This window comes from Hyla sarda, chromosome 5, assembly GCF_029499605.1.
Source record: "Hyla sarda isolate aHylSar1 chromosome 5, aHylSar1.hap1, whole genome shotgun sequence".
NCBI lineage: Eukaryota > Metazoa > Chordata > Amphibia > Anura > Hylidae > Hyla > Hyla sarda.
In genome coordinates, this window is record NC_079193.1 from 248,240,827 (window position 1) to 248,249,848 (window position 9,022).

Below are 9,022 nucleotides of genomic sequence, written 5' to 3' on the forward strand. Positions count from 1 at the left end.
TGGTTGGGCTTTTTTTTTGTAGGATTTTATATGAAAAGCTGAAAGACAACTTACCTTTCTTATATATGTAATGTGCAGGTATAGATACAGCGGTCGGCACTATTTGATCTGTAGTGGAAGCTAGGCAGCTCTCAGGAGTGTACAGATGAATACTAGATTAGCTTGCGGGGTGCTCAAATCTCTATAGCTTTCAAACAAATCACGGCAGTAGAAGGTGTAGAAATGAAGAGAGTTCACTCACCGCTTCTGGTGCTCATTCTTTATTTCGGGGTGCAGGTAAAAGCGCATACAAAAGGTGAGTTCGGACGCCAGTAAGACACAAGTGACAGCACTGTTTCACATCAGCATGGTGTTTCTTCAGACTATACATGTAATACAGTAAATTGTATATTGGTGTATCTACTATAGACTAGAGGAGCAGTTGAGCTCATATGTGTAGTGAGAGAGTGTTCAGTATAGTATTTATCATGTAATGTAAAAGTGATCATGCAATCACATATTCTAATAAAATAGGTAGGAAGGGGAAAAAATGTAAATAATACAGTCTGTAAGGGGTTTCCCATTTTGTAATTTTGGATATTTGCGATATAGTCATGATACATCGGGTTCCCACGCTTGAGATTCATAGGGTTCCTCTATCTCCCAGTCGGGACAGAGGTTCAATTTAATGCATGTTTCAAAGGGGTTATGCCACTGTAGATACCTATACCATATAAGTGTGAGATCATCGGGGTCAGATCACTTGGAACTTTCCACTCCCTCGATCTTGAGAACAGGCCTGCCTAAGCTCCCATCACAATAGTGAGGAAGGGCACATACTCAATGATCATGCTATTCGTTGTCATTGACAGCTTCAATCACAGCTAAGCACTGTACTTGGCTATCTTCGGCACTCCAATAGACAATGAATGGACTGGTGGCCAAGTATGCGCACTGCCAAAACAATTCAAATAGAAGTCCCAGTCTTAACATTACTGGGGGTCCCGGTGGTCAGACTTCCCTTAATCAGCCACATATCATATCCTATAGGCCAGGACCTATTGATAGCATTCAGAATTATTGGGCAGACTAGATTGGTCGAATGATTGTTATCTGCTAACATAATCTACATTGCTCAAAAAAATAAAGGGAACACTTAAACAACACAATGTAACTCCAAGTCCATCACACTTCTGTGAAATCACACTGAGCACTCAGGAAGCAACACTGATTGACAATCAATTTTAGATGCTGTTGTGCAAATGGAACAGATAGACATTATAGGCAATTAGCAAGACACCCAGCAATAAAGGAGTGGTTCTGCAGGTGGTGACCACCGACCACTTCTCAGTTCCTATGCTTCCTGGCTAATGTTTTGGTCACTTTTAAATTATGTCGGTGCTTTCACCCTAGTGGTAGCATGAGACAGAGTCTACAACCCACACAAGTGGCTCAGGTAGTGCAGCACATCCAAGATGCCACATCAATGCGAGCTGTGGCAAGAAGGTTTGCTGTGTCTATCAGCGTAGAGTCCAGAGCATGGAGGTGATACCTGGAGACAGGCCAGTACATCAGGAGATGTGGAGGAGGCTGTAGGAGGGCAACAACCCAGCAGCAGGACCGCTACCTCCGCCTTTGTGCAAGGAGGAGCACTGACAGAGCCCTTCAAAATGACCTCCAGCAGGCCACAAATGTCTATGTGTCCAATCAAACGGTCAGAAACAGACTCCATGAGGGTGGTATGAGGGCCCAACTTCCACATGTGGGGGTTGTGCTTACAGTCAAACACTGTGAAGGACATTTGGCATTTGCCAGAGAACACTAAGATTGGCAAATTCGCCACTGGCACCCTGTGCTCTTCACAGATGAAAGCAGGTTCGCACTGAGCACATGTGACAGACATGACAGAGTCTGGAGATGCTGTGGAGAATGTTCTGCTGCCTTCAGCATCCTCCAGCATGACCGGTTTGGTGGTGGGTCAGTAATCGTGTGGGGTGGCATTTCTTTGGGGGGCCGCACAGCCCTCCATGTGCTTGCCAGAGGTAGCCTGACTGCCATTAGGTACCAAGATGAGATCCTCAGACCCATTGTGAGACCATATGCTGGTTGGTTACTGGGTTCCTCCTAATGCAAAACAATGCTAAACCTCATGTGGCTGGAGTGTGTCAGCAGTTCCTGCACGAGGAAGGCATTGATGCTATGGACTGGCCGCTCGTTCTCCAGACCTGAATCCGATTGAGCACATCTGGGACATCATGTCTCACTCCATCCACCAATGCCACATTGCACCACAGACTGTCCAGGAGTTGGGAGATGCTTTAGTCCAGGTCTGGGAGGACATCCCTCAGGAGACCATCCGCCACCTCCTCAGGAGCATGCCCAGGCGTTGTAGGGAGGTCATACGGGCACGTGGAGGCTACACACACTATTGAGCCTCATTTTGACTTGTTTTAAGGACACTACATCAAAGTTGGATCAGGCTGTAGTGTGGTTTTCCACTTTAATTTTGAGTGTGACTCCATATCCAGACCTCCATGGGTTGATAAATTTGATTTCCATTGATAATTTTTGTGTGATTTTGTTGTCAGCACATTCAACTATGTAAAGACAAAAGTCTTTTAGACGATTAGTTCATTCATTCAGATCTAGGATGTGTTATCTTAATGTTTAATGTTCCCTTTATTTTTTATTTTTTGAGCAGTGTATGTTTCTAAGGGTCCCTAAGATATCTTTGATATCTTCAGTGTACTGTCATAATCTTGTGAAATCTTATAGATTTAGTTAATACAGAGAGCTATCCACTAATGGTGTGTCAACTGGATGTCCATGAAATCTCCTGTTTGCAGTAAAATTTGTGTCCTGTGCTGAAAGCTCAGTTAAAGGGGTATTCCGGCCATAGACATCTTATAACCTATCCAAAGCATAGGGGATAAGATGTCTGATCGCGGAGGGATTGGAGACATGACATCACACAACACCCCCTTGTGACATCATGCCCCCATCCATTCATGTCTATGAGAATGGGCGTGACAGCCACCACTCCCCTTTCCATAGACATGAAAGGAGGGGGCGTGGTGTGATATCACGAGGGGGCATGGCGGGACATCACGTCTCCATCCCGGAAAACAGAGGTTTCTTAGACTGAAGCAGCAGACCGGCATAGAATGCGGGTGCTGCACGGAAATGCAGCGGCAGGCCCCCCGCAATCAGACATCTTATCTCTTATCCTTTGGATAGGGGAGAAGGTGTCTATGGCAGAATACCCCTTTAACATCCAGAGTTCCCCTTTTACCTATCCATTCCCTAATACAGTATATAAAATGGCATTTTATCAACCAGATTATCCCTGTAATGCCTGCCAAGATCTCTACTTACTGGAACTGCCTGTAAGGTGCTAACAGCACTTTACTATAACTGCAAACATTTACTAGTGACAGCTGAAAATTATCTATGGTGGGGTTACAATCCCATTGATGTGTAATAATAAACTGACTAATAATACAGCTATATTTCCATCATTGGAATAAGTATGAAAAAACATTGCTGCATATGACTAAATAAAGATGATTATTAAATAGTCCGCACCAATGTACAATCTCGTAGCAAAACAAGTTTAAGAAATAAATGACAGTAAGACTAGTCACTGTTCCATAGACATTCACAAACAGTTCAGCAGAAAAAGTCAGTGACTAATAAGCTTGGCTTGGTAATTACTTGTGTAAAATCCTGTAGTGTTTTTTTTTTCCCGGATTTTTCTTTTTTTTTTGTCTTTTTTATTTTGCTGTAATCATTTGTGATGCATTTTCAATCAATCTGTCAACATATTTTGTTCCTCAACCAATTTAAATGTTCCTGCAATGTCTGTTTACTTTAATATGTAGTACACACATCTCAATCAATATGTTAACCTACGGTATAGCTTTCCATTCTGGGCTAATTAAATGCTCCTAGCGGTGCCCGCTGTAATGTTAATCAACTTGTCACTCAATAATCTCAATAATCATTCGCTGAAACTTGAAACGGGAATTAGTTCACTCTTCTCTTTTTTCCAACTTCTTATCTGTCTATATTTGCTACATAGAAGTGATATTACAAATAATCTGAAAATGATTTTTCCAAATTGAAGAAAATAATCAAAATATTTTATATATGACAAAGATAAGGCAAACACCTGCCAAAGAGGGGGCCATTCTCCATTTCCCATTAAGTTAATTTGTCACAAAACGGATGTTCACCAAAACCCGAACAATCAAGTTGATTCATAGCTGAGCTGTGCCCTTTCCCTGTCAGACATAATCAGTCCTGACCCCATGGACTTCTGGGTCGAGAGATTAACCCCTTAAGGATCGGGGGGGGGGTTCCGTTTTTGCATTTTCGTTTTTTGCTCCTTGCCTTTAAAAAATCATAACTCTTTCAATTTTGCACCTAAAAATCCATATGATGGCTTATTTTTTGTGCCACCAATTCTACTTTGTAATGACGTCAGTCATTTTGCCCAAAAATCTACGGTGAAACGGAAAAAAAAATCATTGTGTGACAAAATTGAAAAAAAAAAACCCGCCGTTTTGTAACTTTTGGGGGCTTCCGTTTCTATGTAGTATATTTTTTGTAAAAATTACACCTTATCTTTATTCTGTAGGTCCATACGATTAAAATGATACCCTACTTATATAGGTTTGATTTTGTCGGACTTCTGGAAAAAATCATAACTACATGCAGGAAAATTAATACGTTTAAAATTGTCATCTTCTGACCCCTATAACTTTTTTATTTTTCCGTGTATGGGGCGGTATGAGGGCTCATTTTTTGCGCCGTGATCTGAAGTTTTTAACGGTACCATTGCATTGATAGGACTTATTGATCGCTTTTTATTCATTTTTAAATGATATAAAAAGTGACCAAAAATGCACTATTTTAGACTTTGGAATTTTTTTGCGCGCACGCCATTGACCGAGCGGTTTAATTAACGATATATTTTTATAATTCGGACATTTCCGCACGCGGTGATACCATATATGTTTATTTTTATTTTTATTTACACTGTGTTTTTTTTTTTTTATTGGAAAAGGGGGGTGATTCAAACTTTTAATAGGGGAGGAGTTAAATGATCTTTATTCACTTTTTATTTCACTTTTTTTTGCAGTGTTATAGCTCCCATAGGGACCTATAACACTGCACACACTGATCTTCATCATTGATCACTGGTTTCTCATAGGAAACCAGTGATCGACGATTCTGCCGTATGACTGCTCATGCCTAGATCTCAGGCACTGAGCAGTCATTCGGCGATCGGACAGCGAGGAGGCAGGTAAGGGCCCTCCCGCTGTCCTGTAAGCTGTTCGGGATGCTGTGATTAGCCGCGGCTATCCCGAACAGTCCGACTGAGCTAGCCGGCAACTTTCACTTTCGCTTTTAGCCGCGCGGCTCAGCTCTGAGCGCGCGGCTAAAGTGTTAATAGCTCGCAGCGCCGCGATCAGCGCTGCGCGCTATTAGAGGCGGGTCCCGGCTTCACTATGACGCCGGGCCCGCCGTGATATGACGCGGGGTTACTGTGTAACCCCGCATTATATCAGGAGAGCAGGACCAAGGACGTACCGGTACGTCCTTGGTCCTTAAGGGGTTAAAGAAGTACTTTGGTGGAAAACAAACAGTTTCATAATAACTGGTACCAAAAAGTTATACAGATTTGTAAATTACTTCTATTTAAACTTGTTAAGCCTTCTAGTACTTACCAGCTGCTGTATGCTCCAGAGAAACTTGTGTAGTTCTTTCCAGTCTGACCACAGTGTTCTCTGCTGTCCCCTCTAAACCACTGGCCAGAAATTGTTCCACCTCCAGTGTAGTGTCAGTGGGGGACATTTATCAATGATTTTACCCCTTTTTGATGCATAATTTTGCACAGTGTCACTCATTGCTTCTTTTTTGTGCATCTTTTTTGGTGGAACATTTTCAGATGTTGTCTATTGTTCGTGCAGCATGGATTGAAAAATGCAGTGGACACTAATTTATTACCTGCGCAAGATTTGTCTACGCTGTCAAACTTTGCTTATTGCCGACATTTTTAACGCAAATATAGAACATCAAGGAGCACACGTATCAGCTGCCTGCAGACTCCTGCGGCCAGAGTACTACTATTCTCATCATGGAACAGACTCCTTTCCATGATGGGAGTAGTAGTTCCCTGGCTGTGGGAGTCTGCAGGCGGCTAGGGGAGGCTACATTAGTGTTTCTACTACTACCCCCATCATGGAACAGAGTCTGTTCTATGTTGGGGGTAGTAGCACAGGGTATAAGGGATTGATTGCACTGGGTCTCACTTCTGAAATCCCCCTGGGAGCCCTGAATGGTCGGCACCGAGGAGCCATTCAGGGCTCCTGGCGGGGTCTTTAAACGAGTACTTTGAACCCCAAATGGATGCCCCCATGCAAATTTATAATAATTCATTGGTCCCATTGTGTTTATAATAATTAATTGGCTCCAGTGTGTTTATAATAATTCATTGGCCCCAGTGTGTTTATAATAATTCATTGGCTCCAGTGTGTTTATAATAATTAATTGGCCCCAGCGTGTTTATGATAATTCATTGGCCCCAGGGTGCTTATCCTTATTCCCCCCAGTATCCTTATTTCCCCTCTCACTGCCTTCTCATATTCTTGGAGCAGAGCAGCAGGATATGTCCAGAACCAGCAGCAGTGAATGAATGAAGCCAACATGCCCCGCATGTAGGCTTTATTCATTCCTTCAACCACCGCTGCCGCCTGACATGTCCCCGCTGCCGCCCTGGTCCTAGTGCAATCAGCTCACTGCCGGGGCATGTCTATTATTCTCTCCTGCTCATTTACGCTGGGTACAGAGATGAGCAGCAGAGAATAGACATGTCCCGGCCGTGCGCTGATTGTGCTAGGAGCAGGGCAGCAGCGGGGACATGTCGGGCGGCAGCTGTGGGGAATGAATGAAGCCTACATGCGGGACATGTCGGCTTCATTCATTCACCACCGCCAGTTCCCGACATGTCCCGCTGCTGCCCTGCTCCAAGAAGATGAGGAGCAGGCAGCGGGAGGGGAAATAAGGACACTGGGGGGAATAAGGATAAGCACACTGGGGCCAATGAATTATTATAAACACACTGGGGCCAATGAATTATTATAAATATGCCTGGGGGCATACATTTGGGGGTCAAAGTAGTAGTTTATAAACCCTGCCGGGAGCCCTGAATGGCTCCTTGGTGCCGGCCATTCAGTGCTCTTGTAGGGGGATTTCAAAGTGAAAGTTTACACAGTAGTATATATACATCGCTGGGTATACATACATATATACATCGCAGCATGCCGCCCACTCCCCTGCTTTATAACTGATGATTGCATCTCACTTCTGAGACCTGGTGCGATCAATCCCTTATCCCCTGTACTACTACAAACAACATGGAACATACTCTTTTCCATGATGGGGGTAGTAGTACAAAGACTAATGTAGCCTCCCCAGCCGCCAGTAGCTGGGGGAACTACTACTCCCATCATGGAAATTAGTCTGTTCTATGATGGGAGTAGTAGTAGTCACTCAGCATTGCAAGAATCTGCTGATGACATCTCTTCTGAGCATGCTCAGAAGTAATAACAGTTCAGAAACGGATATTATAAAACAGGGGCAAATGGATGACATTAAAGGTTCATCCGTTTGCCATAGACTTTAATGTTAAATTTATAATATCCGTGTCTATTCCATTATTTTTGATGGAAGAAAAAATACTGCATGCACCGTCTTTTCTCCCATCAAAAAAAATGGAACAGGAAGCAAATGTGTGCAAACGGTGATACAGTATAGGATTGTAAAAAAAAAAAAAAAAAATCCCATTGACATCAATGGGATTATTTTACAGCTGTTTGCAACCTGTTTAAAAATTATCAAACGGATTGCAGAATGGCCATTTATTAACGGATGCAGATGGCCATGTGAACGAGCCCTAAGAATACTACTGTATGTGCAGGGAGGGAGGAGGTATAGCTGTTAGGTCTATGTATATGTGTGATCATGTGTATGCAGCAGAGCTGAGTGTGTGATTGTGTGTATGCAGCAGAGCTGAGTGTGTGATTGTGTGTATGCAGCAGAGCTGAGTGTGTGATTGTGTATGCAGCAGAGCTGAGTGTGTGATTGTGTGTATGCAGCAGAGCTAAATGTGTGATTGTGTATGCAGCAGAGCTGAGTGTGTGATCATGTGTATGTTGCAGAGTTGAGTGTGTGCATGGTCTTGCTTACACATAATCACACATTCAGCTCTGCTCCATACACATGTCGCTCCCTAATTTCTGCTACATGTACATGATCACACACTCAGCTCTGGTACATGTACACAGTGTTTGCCAACCAGGGTGCCTCCAGATTTTGCTTTTGCATCTCCCAGCATGCCAAGTTTTGCAACACTTGGTGGCATTCTCATTGGTAAACACTGATATAGAGGTAAGGGGACAAATTGTTCAGCAAAATTACATATGTTTTAAACCCAGACATTCTGAGTACTTTATAAAGATTTATGATTTTACTATGAAGCAGAGTTTTGTTCGGCACACACTGCTGTTCCGGCACTTCTAGCTATGTGAGCAGTGTACCGAGGAAAAGGCCACAGCTCTGTGAAGTGCAGCTCTGTGAAGTGTAAGGTAGAGCGAGGGGGGTTTCGATATTTGCACAAAATTTGGTAAATTTTGAGCAAGAGTGTAAAGTAGAAAAGCAGTGTCTACAATAGACACCTAATGATAAATGTCCCCAGTGAGTGTATTCAGCAAAGCAATCAAGATTGTTTGCCAACAACATGGAGGCACTGTTTGTTAAATTGAATCATACATAGATTAGTGAGGATTGTAAAACTCTTGTTCCTAATGCCACTGAGTATATATGCCATTGCTGCTTTTGACTGGTTATTACTTAACCCCCCCCCCCCCAGCAGTTTACTCACTTGTACTACCACTACCCCTGCTGTCTATTGTCTTCCACTACTTCAAGTCCACCACCCCTGCTGTTGACTCGCTACAACTACCACCCATCCACAACC